The sequence below is a fragment of the Emydura macquarii genome, unplaced genomic scaffold (assembly GCF_026122565.2).
Source record: "Emydura macquarii macquarii isolate MOO-44397 ecotype Brisbane River unplaced genomic scaffold, CSIRO-AGI_Emac_v2 contig_2362, whole genome shotgun sequence".
NCBI classification, from domain to species: Eukaryota; Metazoa; Chordata; order Testudines; family Chelidae; genus Emydura; species Emydura macquarii.
In genome coordinates, this window is record NW_027132499.1 from 682,975 (window position 1) to 698,600 (window position 15,626).

A 15,626-nucleotide genomic window follows, 5' to 3' on the forward strand; every position below is an offset into this window, starting at 1 on the left:
ACAGTAGGTAAGAAACTGATGCACTGTGCTTATTTATTCCATATAAAACTGTATGTTGAAATAACTTGGAGGTTGGAAAGTCAAGTGCTCAGAAGTTCAGAAATGCTAAAACTGAGGTGGCCTGTGACACCTTAATTCAACCTCCTTGTGCATATGGATTATGACACACTAATTATATGATCTCATGTTATTTGTTCTACAAGGCCGTCACTCACAGGAGGAAGAAGATTCCTTTTTTCTGTATCCCATGGCCAGTTACAGTACAGCTGAAAGTTTTTTCTTTTTTTTTTGGCTTAGTGGCTGACCTGAAAAATCTGGGAACAAAAATGTGGGTTTGATCTGAAATTGATTTTTTTTCTCACTGAAACAAAAAACATGAAAGCATTTTGTTCGGTTCAAATGAAACATTTCAACGTCATTTCAAAATGACAGGGCAGCGCTTAGTATCTAGCTAGTGATTCCAATGGCTATTGTTACTCTTATGAACAGTGCACAATTGGGACTTTATGATAAGCATGTTGGGATGTTGGGCTAGCAGAACCAAGGAGCAGCTCTAACCCAGGACTACAGAGGTAAAACTGGCCTTTGTCTATAATGTCTGGTTTAGGACAGGACAGGACTGGCATTGGAACTGAGAGCAGGGGACCTCTCTCGCCTGTGCTCTCAGTGATGCTGTAGCTGGTGCCTCAGTAGCATTGAGAAGGATGTTGTGTGATGCAGCGAGGCCAAGAGTCAGACCAGGGAGATGGAAAAGGAGTAGATTGGGTGTGACCATAAGCACACCTGTATTCACACCCTCCACACTATTGTAATACACTTTGTGCTACATATGCCTTGTGAGATATCATTTGAAAATTAATAACTTGCTGATCAATAATACCACGGTGAAATGTATGTAACAATATTATATGTAAAGTGATAGGTTTCCCTTGTAGGCTGTCACTAACAACTTTACCTAGGCAAGGGCGTCTGGTCTTGAACATATGCTGAACAGGTCTCTCCCAGATAAAGGAATGTAGTTTTCCCACTTGGGAGTTACTTCCAAAGTACTTTAAAAGATAAGGAGAATGTATTTACCTATCAGTGTAAACAGACCCATCAAGCTCACAAGGGGTGGAGGCAAGCCTCACTCTATCGTAGCAGGGGAGGAGACTGACAATCACATGTCTACTGTTCATTCAGTTGCACCAGAGGGGCAGGAATCAAATACTTTGCATTTTAACAGACACAACTCCATTGGGAGAACACTTCCTTAAACACAAACTCCATGTTTCCTACCCCACAGCTGGAAAAAGACTTTTATCTGGATGAATCCTTCAGGAAAATCCATTTCAAAGGTTCAATAGATTATAAAAGAACTTGGAGTTTCCTTGCCCATCTATCTTTGAGCTAAGAATACAAAGGTACCAGTCCCTTGACTTTGGAGGATATATCCTGACTCACAAATTCGGTCAGCCATCTTGATGGAAACGTAGTGTGGATTTTACTTTGAACCAAATCTGACTTGTTAAGTTTAAGTTATTAGAAAGAGTTTTATCTTTATTTCTCTTGTAACCACTTCTGACTTTAATCCTTATACTTGTACTTTCTTAAAATCTATCCCTTTGGAACAAACTAACTTGCTTTAGTTTTAATCTAAACCAATCCAGTCCTGTGTTTGAACTGAACCGTGTGATAGCTCCAGTTAAAGTAACAAACTTGGATACTGACTCTATAAAAGAGCAAATAAACCTTAACATTCCCCTGATGGATCTAGGACAGGGATGGGAATGCTTTGGGGAAACGTTTGGGAAATTTTGGGGGAAATTGGTGGCTGGGGAGAGTGTGCAGTCACTTTTCCAGTTGTTAACTAAGGCTGGTGGAGGCCAGTGGAAGTGTGTGGGATTGCAGGGAGGCTCCAGGGTCCAAACCTTGGACCTGGGCCACCCAATACATAGACATGGACTGAATGCTTGTTGCTGACTGTGGGTTTCTCAGGCAAAGAGCCACAGTAACAAGGCATTGTGAGGCACTCTAACCCAGGACTACAGAGGTAATGGCTGGTTCAGGACAGGATGAGGCCTGGCTCTGGAACTGAAAGCAGGTGGCCTCGCTCTCCTGAGGCACTCAGAGTTACAGAGTAATAGGTGACACAACTCTTTATTGGTCTGGAATGCATCCCAGAATATGACATTGGAATAAGATGTCGGGTGAGCCGGGGCTGGAAAGGGTAGAGAGGAACTAGGAGTGGCTGGGGAAGGAGACTGGGAGCTTGGGCGTGGGAGACAGGAGAAGCAGAGGCTAAAACTGTTTAGGCAAGTCAAGAGAGGGGCGATTGGGACTGGGAGCCTGTGAAGGAAGTGAGGTGTGAACTGGGATCCACGTGGCTTGGAGGGGGGCGGCAGGAAAACTGGGAGGGAGGCTGGAATTTGTTCATCAGGCTGACTGGGACTAGCAACTTGTAGGAAGATATGGGGTGGAGTGGGAAAGGAGTCAGATCTGAGAAGGTGCTGTAGTGCAGAGGGAGAACTGGGATTAGTTGGGTGAAAAGGACTGGGACAAAAAGCCAGGGCAATGGGGGATGGTTTATTCAGATTGGATGAGGAGCTCGGAGAGGGAATCTAGAAATGTGAACCATTGTGGAAGAAAGGAGAGACAGATCTGAGAAGGTGCCAGGACATAAGAATTGAGACTAGCTGGGCAAGGAGACTGTAACTAGCTGGAATGGGGTGGGAAGAGTTGAACTTGGCCAGTCAGCCTGAAGGGGGAGCCTAGGACTGAGTAGGAAAGGAGAAAGGAACTGGAGCAAGGAGCTAGACATGGGAAAGAGACAGAACTTCGGGGGAAATGGACAGAAGAGTCTGTGCCCACTAGAGAACACTATCCTCCAGGGTTTTGAATGGTACCCAAGAATCCTGAGTCTCAGAATTCCTCTGCTATCAGCAAATATCTGTGAAACCCAAAGGTAAAATGTGTCTCTCATCTTCCTCTAGTGCTGGTCCACAAACAGGATGACAGGCTACTACTCTTATCACTTACTCCATTAGCTAAAATGGCAGAGGTCTATACAGTGGATCTAAGGGTTTCAACCTGCTGATGACTCATATATAAGGCTAAGTTTTTGTCACAGTTATTTCTAGTAAAAGTCATGGACAGGTCACGAGCAATACCCAATTATTCATGGAAGCACATGACTTGTCTGTGACTTTTCCTAAAAATAATGGAGAAGGGGGCTGAGGGCATTATTGAAGCCTCAGGGAGATGAGAGCCCTACACCCACTGCAGGAGTGAGAGGGTCCAGCAATTGCTACCAGCCCAGTCCCCCCAGCCCTAAGGCTCCGAGCTCCCACTTGGTGGCTTGATGCTCACCCCTATATGTAGCTGAAGGCTATGAAGTCCACCAGCTGGATGGCCACCCACCACAGCTGAAGTCTGTGGGGTCCCCCACTAACCATGGTGGGTCTGGGCAGCTGGTTTCCCCTGCGGCAGCTGGGAGATGCAGGTGGCCCACAGTGGCTCAGAGCTCTGGGATCCCCTCACTACTTGCCAAGGCTCCAGGGCCACCCGTGGTGGCTGGGAGCTGTGGGCCCACCATGGTTTGGTGCTCCGGAGTCCCCTTGCCACTTGTGGCAGCTGGGAACTGAGAGGTTTCCCTGTCATCTGTGGTGACTCAGAAGCATGGGTCCCTGCCACCCATTCCATTGGACAGCAGCGGGGTCCTGCCACGGTGACTAGGAACCTCCGGGTCCCTGCCACCCCCAGTGGCTTGGAACCCATGGATTCCTGCCACCCATGGTGACTCGGACCTACAGGGAACCTTTAGCAGCTCACAGCTGACACCACTCCCCCCGCTGACAGTTCTGAGATCCTTGCCGCCTGTGGCAGCTGAGAGCTCCCAGGTCCCTGCAGCCCCCAGAAGCTGACAGCTTCATCCCTGTTGCCCCAGGGACCAGGGTGGACGCTGAAAAGCATAATTTCACACGTCTATGGAAGTCACAGAAGCCATGACAGACTCGCAGCCTTATCCATATGGGTGTCAATATGTTGCAACATGATGGAACATCTGTTTTTTCAGTTTGCTTTTTTAATAACCTAGGAAATTACACACAAAGAACATTATAAATGTTGCAAAATTAAGCCTCAAAAGTTGGTAAATGTCTGTGGAGCCTTAATTTGGCCCCCTTGTGTGTGTGCATTATGAAACAGTCTTTAATTTCTTGATCACATACTGTTTTTTTCCCCACAGGACTCCAGCTGGATGCTGCCCAGGAGACCTTGATTTTAGACCTACTTCTGCTGTAGAGTTTCTATGGGAATGTGATGCTAGGCAAGTCATTTAAACTAAACACGTCACAGGTGGTCATAATTGTTCCTCATTTTCTGAATGTCTGACTTGATTCTCTGGGATCAGCTTTGCAGAAGTGCTGAGCACTCACAGCTGTAACTGCAGTAATTTGAAATAGGTCTTTGCACATATACTGTGCTATATAACACTAAATACTCAAAAAAGTCAGGTCCTATGTGCCTCACCATGTGTACCCAAAATTAGTGGAAGCTTTTGACCTTAATCTCTCTTTGTCTTTGCTCCCCATCTATAAAATGGGGATAATATCACCCCCGCATCTCTCAGGGATGTTGTGAAGATAAACTGATGTTTCTGAAGCATTCAGGTACTATAGTGATGTCTGTCATAGAAATGCCCATGAGGAAATTGATAACTTTGTCTTCACAGCTGTGTTTGAATAGCATGAAATAAATAAGGCATGGGACCGCACACTGAACAATGAGGAGAAAACAAAATATTGATTAGCTGCCCATTAAGTGAGTACCATACACCCTGTGTTCTGAATGAGGCAGAGGAATTGTGGAAAAAATAGTGTGCAATGATGTTAAATACTTTATCACAATACATACACATAAGGGGGATTAATTAAGGTTGTACAGGCAACATAATTCTGGCACTTCCTAACTTCTGAGTGCTTCACTTTGCAACCTTAATAATGTTCTCTTATCATAATGTGTGTGTGGGGGTAGCGTGTGTAACAAGAGTAGAGCATTTTGTACTCCTGACCCATGTTATATGACGCAGCATTGCCAAACGGAATCATTCCAAAATCATGAGTTTCTTCCCCCCTCCCCTCCAACAGTCATGGGGCTAGCTGAAAAAATCATGATTTTTTAAGAATAAATAAATCTGGGATTATTTTTCATTGCCATCTGGTTGCTGCACCTTCAGAGTTTACTTTGGGGTCACATTTCTTCTCTGCTAGAACTCTACCTTTAATTTTTTTTAATCAAAGCTTAGATTGTCACAATTCCTGGAACTTGAACTTCAAGAAAAACGCCAAATATCACAAGATTTGTGATAAAATCATGAAAGCTGACAATGCTGTGTGACTAGAGACAGGAAATAAAGCCCACTTTCTTATTTGCACTCCAGAATGACACACCACTATTGCATCATATGGGGTCTTTTTGTGCCTCTCTGTCTGTATAGGTGTTAATAGAAAATATGCCAGTAGATGATGCTTAAAAATATGTAGTATTGTTTATGGATTTTAGAGTAGTAGTGAAGTTTTGACTTCCTTTGTGCATCAATTTACATCAGCGCTTAACTGAGAAAAGGGGTGACGTAATATTGGTGGTTTCCTTTCTGAAAACACCAGCACCATTCGTCTGTTATTTGGAGGACTATGCATCCTTAATAATAATATCAATTTTTTATAGAGTGCTTTTCATCAGTCGATCTCAGAGTGCTTCATAATCTTTAATGTATCTGTTCTCTGACCTCCTCAGTGAGATAGAGAAGCATGTTTATCTCCATTTTACAATAGAGAGAGGCTAAGTGACTTGCCCAGGGTCACACAGGAAGTCCATTGACACCCATGGAATTGAACCTAAGTCTCATATCACAGGCTAGTGCCCTAACCACTGTACTATCTTCCCCCCAGCATACAGCATAGGGGAGCATGTGTACCTTTATTATTTGAATGTATATTCCCAACAATTCTGTCTCTGTGATGTGGGAAAGCAAACAAGTCACCATGCTGTAAATCTTGGAAACAATAGACAACTGTCACAGTTCATTAAAAATATAAACTTAACTCAACTGGAAAAACTTCATGCTTTTTGTACTGTATGATCTGGAAGCTTGATTTTGACTGTAAGCCTAGAAATAATTCTTTAGCCTGACATCCTAAGAGGCTTTCAGAATAAGCTCAACTACGTGAGATCAGCAAAGCTACAGATGGAGGCTGAAGCTGTAGCCACCTCAACCTATTCCAGAGACTTAGTTATTTTTGCTGATCTACCTTTAAAAGAGGTAAGAAATGTGTGGTAAACAGCTTTTTTCCCCTTTGGGTGACTTGTTAATTTAGCCAGGTGGGCTAAATTAGCAAATGTAAAAACAATTAAATAGATAAATATTTTTGTGGATTTACTCTGATTTATTCTGGAAAAAATGGTGGGTCTTACAGCAAAAGTGACTTTGAATTATCTCAGACTATCTTAGCAAAAATAGACTTCTGGAATATCTTTGATATTTTCCCCCCGAGGGTGGGATACAGACTTGCTTCTTTCTTTTAAATAGATATTTTTTCACCGTAATCTGTACAACTCTAAGGATGAGATCAGATTTGTAAGGGCAATGACCAGAAATAAATGAGCACTTTTCTTTAAAAAAAAAAAAAAGACCTGGAAAAGATCTTTAAAAATACATGTTTGTGCTTTCTTTTCCTGATTGTTTGGATGTTTTAACCCTAGATAAATCAGACATGTCAAGTCTGGCCTTCTCAATCTTTTTCCTGAGGATCTCTTGGTTTTTTTATTGTGATTTCTAACAACTCACTTGAAGGGGTAGGGACGTTGACTCTTTAGATATGTTAGTTATTGGTTTTAAATAGGTGATAGCAAAAACAAGTACATTTTAAACAATCTGATTAAATATCCCTTCCCTTCTCAGTCGGTCGGCTTTCACTCTTCTTTTTTTCCACCGCTCTGCTTCTCTTGACTTCAGAATATTCTTTTCTAGACAGGACCCTGGATTTTTATTTTTTTAACATTTCTTTTTGGGGAGAGGACAAATTGAGGCCTTCTTTATACATCATAAAGAAGAAAAAAAGGGTCACAAGCCAAACATATTCTTTTATAGGTAATTTTTTAAAATAAGCCCACATACAGATCCTGCTGCAGACTTAAGAAATACTCTTCCCTCCCTGGTCAGAGAGCTACTTGCTCTTATCCTACAATCTGTTTCTTGAGCATAAAACTGCTCCTGTGTCAGTATGGGTTCTGTGGTGTGACTGGCTTCACCTGTGATTCCATACCTGGTTCCATACTGCCTCCCAAAGCCAAGTTAGACACTATCAAGATCTGAATATGTAATAAACCTCATGACTTTCCAGTGTCCTAAAGGTGAAGGTGAACTGAACAACTATTTCAAATGTAAACAAACATATCTGTGTAAATCCTAAATTTATTGTAATTAAGGATACTGCAAATATTTTATGAATTCACTTGAAAAATAAACCAAAAGGGTTTTGTTTCTTTTTAAATCCCCCATAGTATGGTGTCCTGTTTGTCTCCTGGTGGAGCTGATGACATCACTAACAGATCTAGAAGGATTCTGTAGCTCCTCATTTTGTATTTATTTTCAAGTGTGGTTTTTCTTTGAAGAATGATTACTAAATAAATGGAACCACCTTTCTCCAAAGATCTGTTCCCTGTGTGTGTTTTTAGGGGCTCTAGAAGGGCTGGATTAAGTCATAAGTACTATATGACTCTTTCTATGGCACAGCTTCTAGAGTTATTTAAGAATCCAGCTTTCATATTAATTTTGTTTTTAAGTTCCAAGCACTAATAGGTGCAAAGAAAAGCATGAAAACTTAACTAATCCAGTGACATCTGCCTGAGTCTGCAACAGAATGGAAACTATAGCTCTGAGGGGGTGAACTGCCTTATGAACCTCAATGGGGTGTTAACATCAAAACCTACCCTCCGGAGACCGGGTCAACAGTCTTCCAGCAGAGAACTATGTGTGATAGGAGAAAAAGTACAATCTCTTAGATTACCCAAGACATAGGGGCAAAACTAAGGCAAGGGCAGCGGAGATGTGGGGTGGGGGGGCTGAGGGTTCAAAGTAAGGGCCTGATTTTTAGAGGTACTGAGCAGCCAAAATTCCAGTTGAATTAAAGAGGTTGAATGTCAGCACTTCTGAAAATCAAAGCATACCAACTTAATTACTGTATTAGCTTAATTTTTTCAACATCCTGTGCATGGTGTTAGTTTAATATTTTTATGCATTCACAAGCAAAAATGCTATAACCAGAACATAATTGATATTTCTAACACTTCCATTATTCTGAGTTATGTTTTTTCCCCAAGTACAAAGTGTGAGTATAAAGCCCCTGATCCAACTACTTCTGAAGTTGGTGTAGACTCCAACTGACTTCATTTGGAGTTGGTTCAGGCCTTTATAGAACAGTAGTGTTTATTTAATTGAACTGTAATTCTTGTGGTTGTTTCTGATCAGTCAGATTCTCCATCATAGCAGTGGTTACATAAAGGTATCCAGAATCAATGTAGTTTTAATTATATACTGTAGATAAGATAGCTAATAAAGATAATCTTTGTTAATAACTAAATGACCGTAGCTTTTTTGTATGCAGTTGTTAGGGCTTACAAAAAATTTTTTGTCAGTATTTCTAATATTTAATTACAAGTTACTTCTCTCTATGGCAGTGTACATGGGCTTGCAGAATTAGCCCTTCATCCCAGATGTGAAGTTCAGAGTAATGTCTCATTCCCTGTGAGAGAGGAAGGAGCTAGTATCCCCAAAGCAGTTCCTAAAAGTTCATATTCAACTCCTTCAAAACAGTGGGCAACATGAAGCTCCTCAGCAAAGATATTGTGAAAGGTAGTGCAGGTCAGGTGACACTGACTCCAGAACAGTCTGAAGACATGTGGCACATCTACAACCTTCTGCAAATAGAAGACAGTCTGCAGGCCTCCACTGTCAGGAAGGTGCAGGCAGGCTACCTGGGAAGCTACCACTTTCACACCCGTCACCATTTGTGTGGCAACAATGGATTTTGACTCCCAGGCATGCCAGCTGAGAGTCAAAGGGACAAACATCTGAGAATGAATACAGCAAGATGGGGGCCTTCCACGCTATTGAGCTGGAACTCAACCACCAGTTCACTTTGGCCAAGAAGCAGTGGGACAATGTGGAGCTAGAGTGGATAGAGCAGGCCTGTGACCTAACATGCACTGCTGATGTGGTGGCAGAAGTGATGCAGAAAGGTCTTGTTCACATCTGCCTGCTAATTCCCAGCATCACCTTCCTGTGAGCCAAGATTGAAAGGAACATCCCCAGGAAGAGGAGGGGCAACCTCTCCCTTCATGACAAGGCTTTGGAAAGGCTTGATCCAACAGCACATCAACTTTAATGTGAAGTGTGTGCTTGTTGCCAGGCTTTGTGAGAGAACAATTCTATGATGACATGTTTCAGCAGGCTAAGAAGATGGAAAACAAGCTGCTGTTGGACCACAGGTCCAAGTTCTTGCAGGTCTATTCATCTTCTGGACACAAATATACCTTGAAAGAAGTACTGTGTGATCCATTAGTAATTAGTCTCCTTTCTGATAACAGGGCAGCTGGTGAGGTTAAAGTCTTGGAAGAATTTCTTTTTCCAGATGTTACAGCATGAACCAGATCAAGCCTTTTAAGGGATCAAGCATATGAAGAAAGCCAATGAAGCAATGGTGATTGATACTTCACTGATCAGCAATGGGCTTCTCCGACACCAAGATGTCCTGACAATAAGTAGATATGTACGGCTTATGGAGAGTGCATGCAGTAACACAGGGATTGTCAGAATATTTTCCAGTCTGCATGTTTCTGGACAACAACTGAAGCAGCTGACTGGGGCAGCAGCCATTTTGCGATTCTTAGTACCAGACCTTTCTGACCAGGAAGATGATTCTTACTCGGTGAAGAAGTAAGTATTCAATAGATGTCTAAAAGGGGAGATTAATAAAACCAAACTCCCATTGGCTCCTGAAAGCTGGTTGTTTTATTTAGATTGCAGCACTGGTGGTCTTGAAGTGGAAAAGTAAAAGAATAAAAATTTCCTGTAATACATGACTTCCCATTTCAACGGCAAAATCATCTCTTTCTGCAATTGCACATATGCAGTTTTCCCTTAACAGAGATTGTCATGAACATTTTAAATATTACCATAAATGGGTGAATGCAGAGATGACTTTGAGACTCCAATTTAAACCACTAAATTAGGTACTTTGTTTTACAACCTGCTTACTGTACACGGTTTAACATTCAGCAGCAAATGTAATCTGGTGTGGGAATATGAAGGATGCCTAAGTGCTAGTTGAATCTGAACATGATTTCACTTTGAAATAAAAATCTGTTTATGGAAAAAATATTTCAAATGATGGAGAAATTAAAGATTGATTTAGTGGAATGTGCAACCTTTCCTCTGTCTTATTGGGGGAATAATTATATTTCATATTATCAACCTTCTACAGACCTTGATTTAGGGCTTTTGACCAAACTAGTTTGGTGGTTTCATTTATTCCCCTGCTTTATTTACAAAATTGCTACATACTATGGCAAAGGCAAGCAGTAGTCTCTGCTCAAGAGAAACCTACAGCTATAAATGAAGGGAGAAATGCAAATACCAGCTTGCATAGAAAAGCTGGAACTTCTTGAATTTTTCCTGTTTAGTTTATTTGGATGGTTTCTGGATTCCTGCCTTAAACTTGCTCTTTTAGATTATCCTGCTGGGTAACTAACCAAGCGGTGTTCAGCTCCCTCTATTTGCCTGAAATGGTCAAGTGGAGATAGTTCAGTAGTGCTGCACTCCACCAGTTGCTGGTGTTACAGTTTTTTATTCCCTCTGCCCTCCTTTTCTATCTTTATTCCCCACTTCTTGCACCCTCCTTTCCTTGTTTTCTTTTCCTCTGTGTTTTCTGCTTGCTTCCCCATTGTTCCCTTTCAATCTTTTCTCTATTTCCCCTTAAATGGCTATTAACTGTCACTCCTCTCTCAGCTGGTCCTAGCAGGAACACAATCACTAGTGGAGCGACAGGTTGTTATGATAGCAAAGAGCAGCTCAATGGAAGGAGAACCTGACCAATCATTTTTCATGTCCTCCTTCCCTGATGGCTTGTATAGGGAGGGTAAGAGAAAGCAGGCACATCTTGGATAATCATATCCTCTTGCAGTGATGGCTTGTGAAAGTGAAGTGGTGGGTATGTGAAGAGTTGGGAAGGGAGCACACATTTCTCTCTCATTGCCTGGTAGGGGGAAGGACAACAGATTTTTTTTTCTCTCATGTACCCTACACCTACAAGTAGCCTAAGAGTGCTGGTGGCAGTGTGGAAATGGGGAGTTTGCATCAGTATTATTGACTGTTCTAGTCGACGCATTCACTGCTGCTTCCCCTCTTCCTACAAGCTACATGCTATCACTACTACTTGAGTCCCTGTGGCACAACTTATGTGCCAGCCAGGTGCTGAGGATCCAGATGAGTGAACAAATCCATCGGCAAGTAACTGGTCACTAGAGCTGTTCTAATGGCACCAGTAGAGCAGTGATTAAAAGCTTTTACTATTCATTCTTTGGTAGTGCCCAAAATGTTCTGGGTTTTAATCATATACAACACTGTCCATTACTTAAATACCTTGCAATCTGCAAAACCACAACGGAGAGTGAGAGAGAAGGGGTATGTTGTATCCCATTCAAGCAAAGTGATCAGCACACAATTTGTTAGATGCCCTGCAGCAACAGGCTTGAATTTCAGTTCTGAAGAAATGTGAAATTAAACAAACTCACTGATGCTTAAATGTTGATTAAGCATTCACAAAGTTAGCTTGTCAGGAGAGAAGGCACAGCACTTTTATTAACTTCATCAACACCTAACTCACTATAAGACTGCTCAGGCTTGTGGAAACATCTGGTTCTCATTAGGCATGCTCAGAGGCATAACACGATATTAACATAATCACTTCCATCTTAATATATTGCTATTAGCACCGTCACTCCATACTAGTACATTAAGTTGAAATTGATGCTATGCATATCCTCTCAGTTCCTAGAACTGTGCTGAATCCCCATTTTTTCAATTTTAGGGGATTACTGATAAACCTCAGCTGGGAAATTAGATAGTTAAAAATAAGCATTTGCTTAAGTGCTTGGTTAAATCACTCCTTATAAAGAAATCCCCATGTCTTGCCCTTTTTAACTTTATGTAGAAATATTTTAGAAGCCATCATCTCAAAAGGATCAGTTGTAACACAGTATTCATAACGCTTATTTAAAGCAAAACCGATTAAGACAATCTGAACCCTATTCTAATTATTACTACAGCATAAATATTAAATTAGCTTTAAATATTGGTTCTGATTAATTGAAAATATCCTGTCTGTTTATTTTCCTACTATCACTTGCCAGAAGAACTATGCTATCAAAGAGCAGATGTTAAAATTTCAGCCAACATCCACAAGAGCTTTTCTAATAAAATCCTGGATGAAGGGGTTTGTGCTTCTGTATTTTGACATGGCAGTTCTCTGTATTATGACAGATCCCAGGAAGCCCTTCATGTTTGTAGGCCTGCCGCTTGTTTATTACTAGACATTTGCGGCCACAAGACATCAAATCAATCGCTTAAAATGGCAGTAATGGCTGCTGTTTCTAGAAACATTATCAAAATTGTCACACAACTAAATCTTGGGAACTGGACACACCTACTGTTGTTCTTCTGTTAACTTGGGTTCTTCATCAGCTGTTGTGCATCACCTGTTCTTCAAAAAATTACAGGGCTTTTCTGTGACATTCTCTAAAATTAGATTAAGCTTTTTTCATTCATTCAATTTATTTCAGAGAATGAGACTATAGTTTGAAAATTGGGACATCCAAATGTGAAGACTTGCATGCCTATGGACATGTATCAGAATAATTTTTTCCCTAGCCTGGGGCATATTTAGCTCAGGAGTGACTTTGGGACTCCCTCTTTCTTGGTTAGTGTAAATCTGATGCATGTTGAAGGTAACACAAATTGGACATTTTTCCTCTCCTTCCCTCCCCACACTATTTAGAACCCACCCCAGAGTCCATCAGTGGAGAGATATGAACTTCAGTGTCAGAGGAATGTGTGCAATCTGCCTTTTGACTAAAGGAAAACAACTTGTAATATCAGAAAAGAGGAGGGTGATTTGGAAATATATACTGGAGAAAATAAAATGCAAGAGAGATTTTGCACATTGCATACTTGTGAGCTCTCAAAAGTATAGATCTCAAATGTATTTTGAATTTGCTAAAGTATTTCTAGTACCACATTAAAATTACATGGAGATTAATTACAGGAGTGTAAGCACAATTAGAACACGTTATAATGAGTTTTAGTATAAATAAACTGAATTGTCCCTTCAGATTTTACAATAATGTTGTCTAAATATTTCAAGGAAAGGGATTCACAGCCTAGTACTTATTTTAAAGAGAGAAAAGGGATTTGACTAGAATTGTTTGAAAAGCAATAAACAAACAATATAAATTAAACATTAATTCCTAATAGTATGATAAATAGAGCAAATAAAATTACTCACGCTTCAATCCAGGGTCTGAGTGAATGTTCATCAAGTACTGTGTTTACTGTGTTTCATCAAGTACTGTTAATTAGTTACACAAAGTTGAATGGGAATAATCCAGGGTTTTGATCCTTTTTAAGTTTGTTGTATTTGATTTTCTTCTAGTGTCATCTCAGTGATATTTCTCAGGTTTGATTGAAGAGACTACATTGACATGTGGAAGCTAAAACTGACTGACCTTCTCAGGGAGGCTTATCAGGAATGGGAGAATAACTATCTCCCTACCAGGTTTGCTTTAAAGTAAGGAGCTTCCAGAATTGTATTTGCTAACAATTAAACTGAGAAGTTTTCTCATTAAGATCTTCTTTTGTGGAGGTGATGAGATGAAGAGGTACTCACAGGAATTATTCCTGCCTTTGCTGATTGTTTCCAGATTAGGGTTTTGTTTGGTTGGTTGGTTTGTTTTCTCATGGCAAAAATTGTGCAATTCTGTAGAGAATCAACTTGCACTAAAGCAGTAAAAATATTTTGATTTAATTAATCATTACATGCTTTGTTTCCTGTATTGAATTTCCAGAATTTGATTCTATGGCGAAAGGCCTGAGGAGTAGGTTAACAAATAGTATGTGTATTATTACACAGTTCTCTTTGCAAATAGTCAATAGCCTTATGAGCTGCCTTTGATCAAATTTTTGTATACTATTCCCTTAAGGCCAATGTCTGCTGTGCTATGTCCATGGCCATCTGATTTTACTTTGAAAATAATTAGATTTGGGGTATTGAGTATAAATAAAACCCTAAAATTTTACAAACCCACAAAAAAAATCTGTGATGATATCTGAGAGATTGGATACCATCTAAAGGGGAATCATGATATCAGTAAGTAGAGATTTAACAATATTTGGGGTGCTACAACTTATTTAAGACTGGGGGCAGAAAATGTTAACACAATCTGGTAGACTCCACTGCTAGGGAACTCCTGTTTCAGATCTCCAAAATCTAGTAAACCATATAAAAACCTAGACCATGTAAGACAGAAGGCAGAGATGTAGAGATACTACAAGAATGTGAAACAAAATGAAGATCTCTAAAGATGGCAGCATTTTAATTTTTGACTTCTCTCTTGTAATTAATGCTTAGATTTACTGTAAGGCTTTTGATATTGTCTTGCATGACCTTCCCATAAACAAACTAGGGAAATACAAGCCAGGCTATGTCTACACTGCTGGCGAAATTCGGTGCCAGTCGACGGGAGATATGCAAGCTACTCTTCATAGCCTGCATATCTCTTGTCAACTTCCTAACTTCTACCTACCATGCGTCCCCACTAGGTGTGGGGCACAGTCAAATTGGAAGGGCATATGTAATGGAGTCCTGCAGGGATCAGTTCAGGGTCCAGTTCTGTTCAATATCTTCATCAATAATAGATAATAGCATAGAAAGTACACTTCTAAAGTTTGTGGATAATACCAAGCTGAGAGGGGTTGCAAATGATTTGGAGGATAGGATTAAAATTCAAAATGATCTGGACAAACTGGAGAAATATTCTGAAATAAATAGGATGAGATTCAATAAGGACAAATGCAAAGTACTCTACTTAGGAAAGAACAGTCAATTGCACACATACAAAATGGGAAATGACTTCCCAGGAAAGAGTACTTCAGAAAGGGATTTGGGGGTCATAGTGGATCACAAGCTAAATATGCATGAACAGTGTCACACTGTTGCAAAAAAAGCCAACATCATTCTGGGATTATCAGCAGGAGTGTTGTAAGCAAGACACAAGAAAACATTCTTCTGCTGTACTCTAATCCAGTTGACGTGTGATCAGCACACTGTGTCTAGTTCTGGGCCCCACATTTCAGGAAAGATGGGGATAAATTGGGGAAAGTCCAGAAAGGATTATCAAAAATGATTAAAGGTCTAGAAAACATGACCTATGAGGGAAGATTGAAAAAATTGGGTTTGTTTAGTCAGAGAAAAGAAGACTGAGGAGGGACATGATAAAAGTTTTAAAGTACATAAAAGGTTATTATGAGGGGT

The 15,626-nt window shown here is 40.5% G+C and overlaps 1 pseudogene; it reads left to right on the plus strand.

Moving 5' to 3' along the window:
* The first annotated feature begins 8,862 nt into the window (after nucleotides 1–8,862).
* Nucleotides 8,863–9,980, plus strand: LOC137161624 (protein pelota homolog pseudogene; annotated as a pseudogene).
* The last annotated feature ends 5,646 nt before the right edge of the window (nucleotides 9,981–15,626 follow it).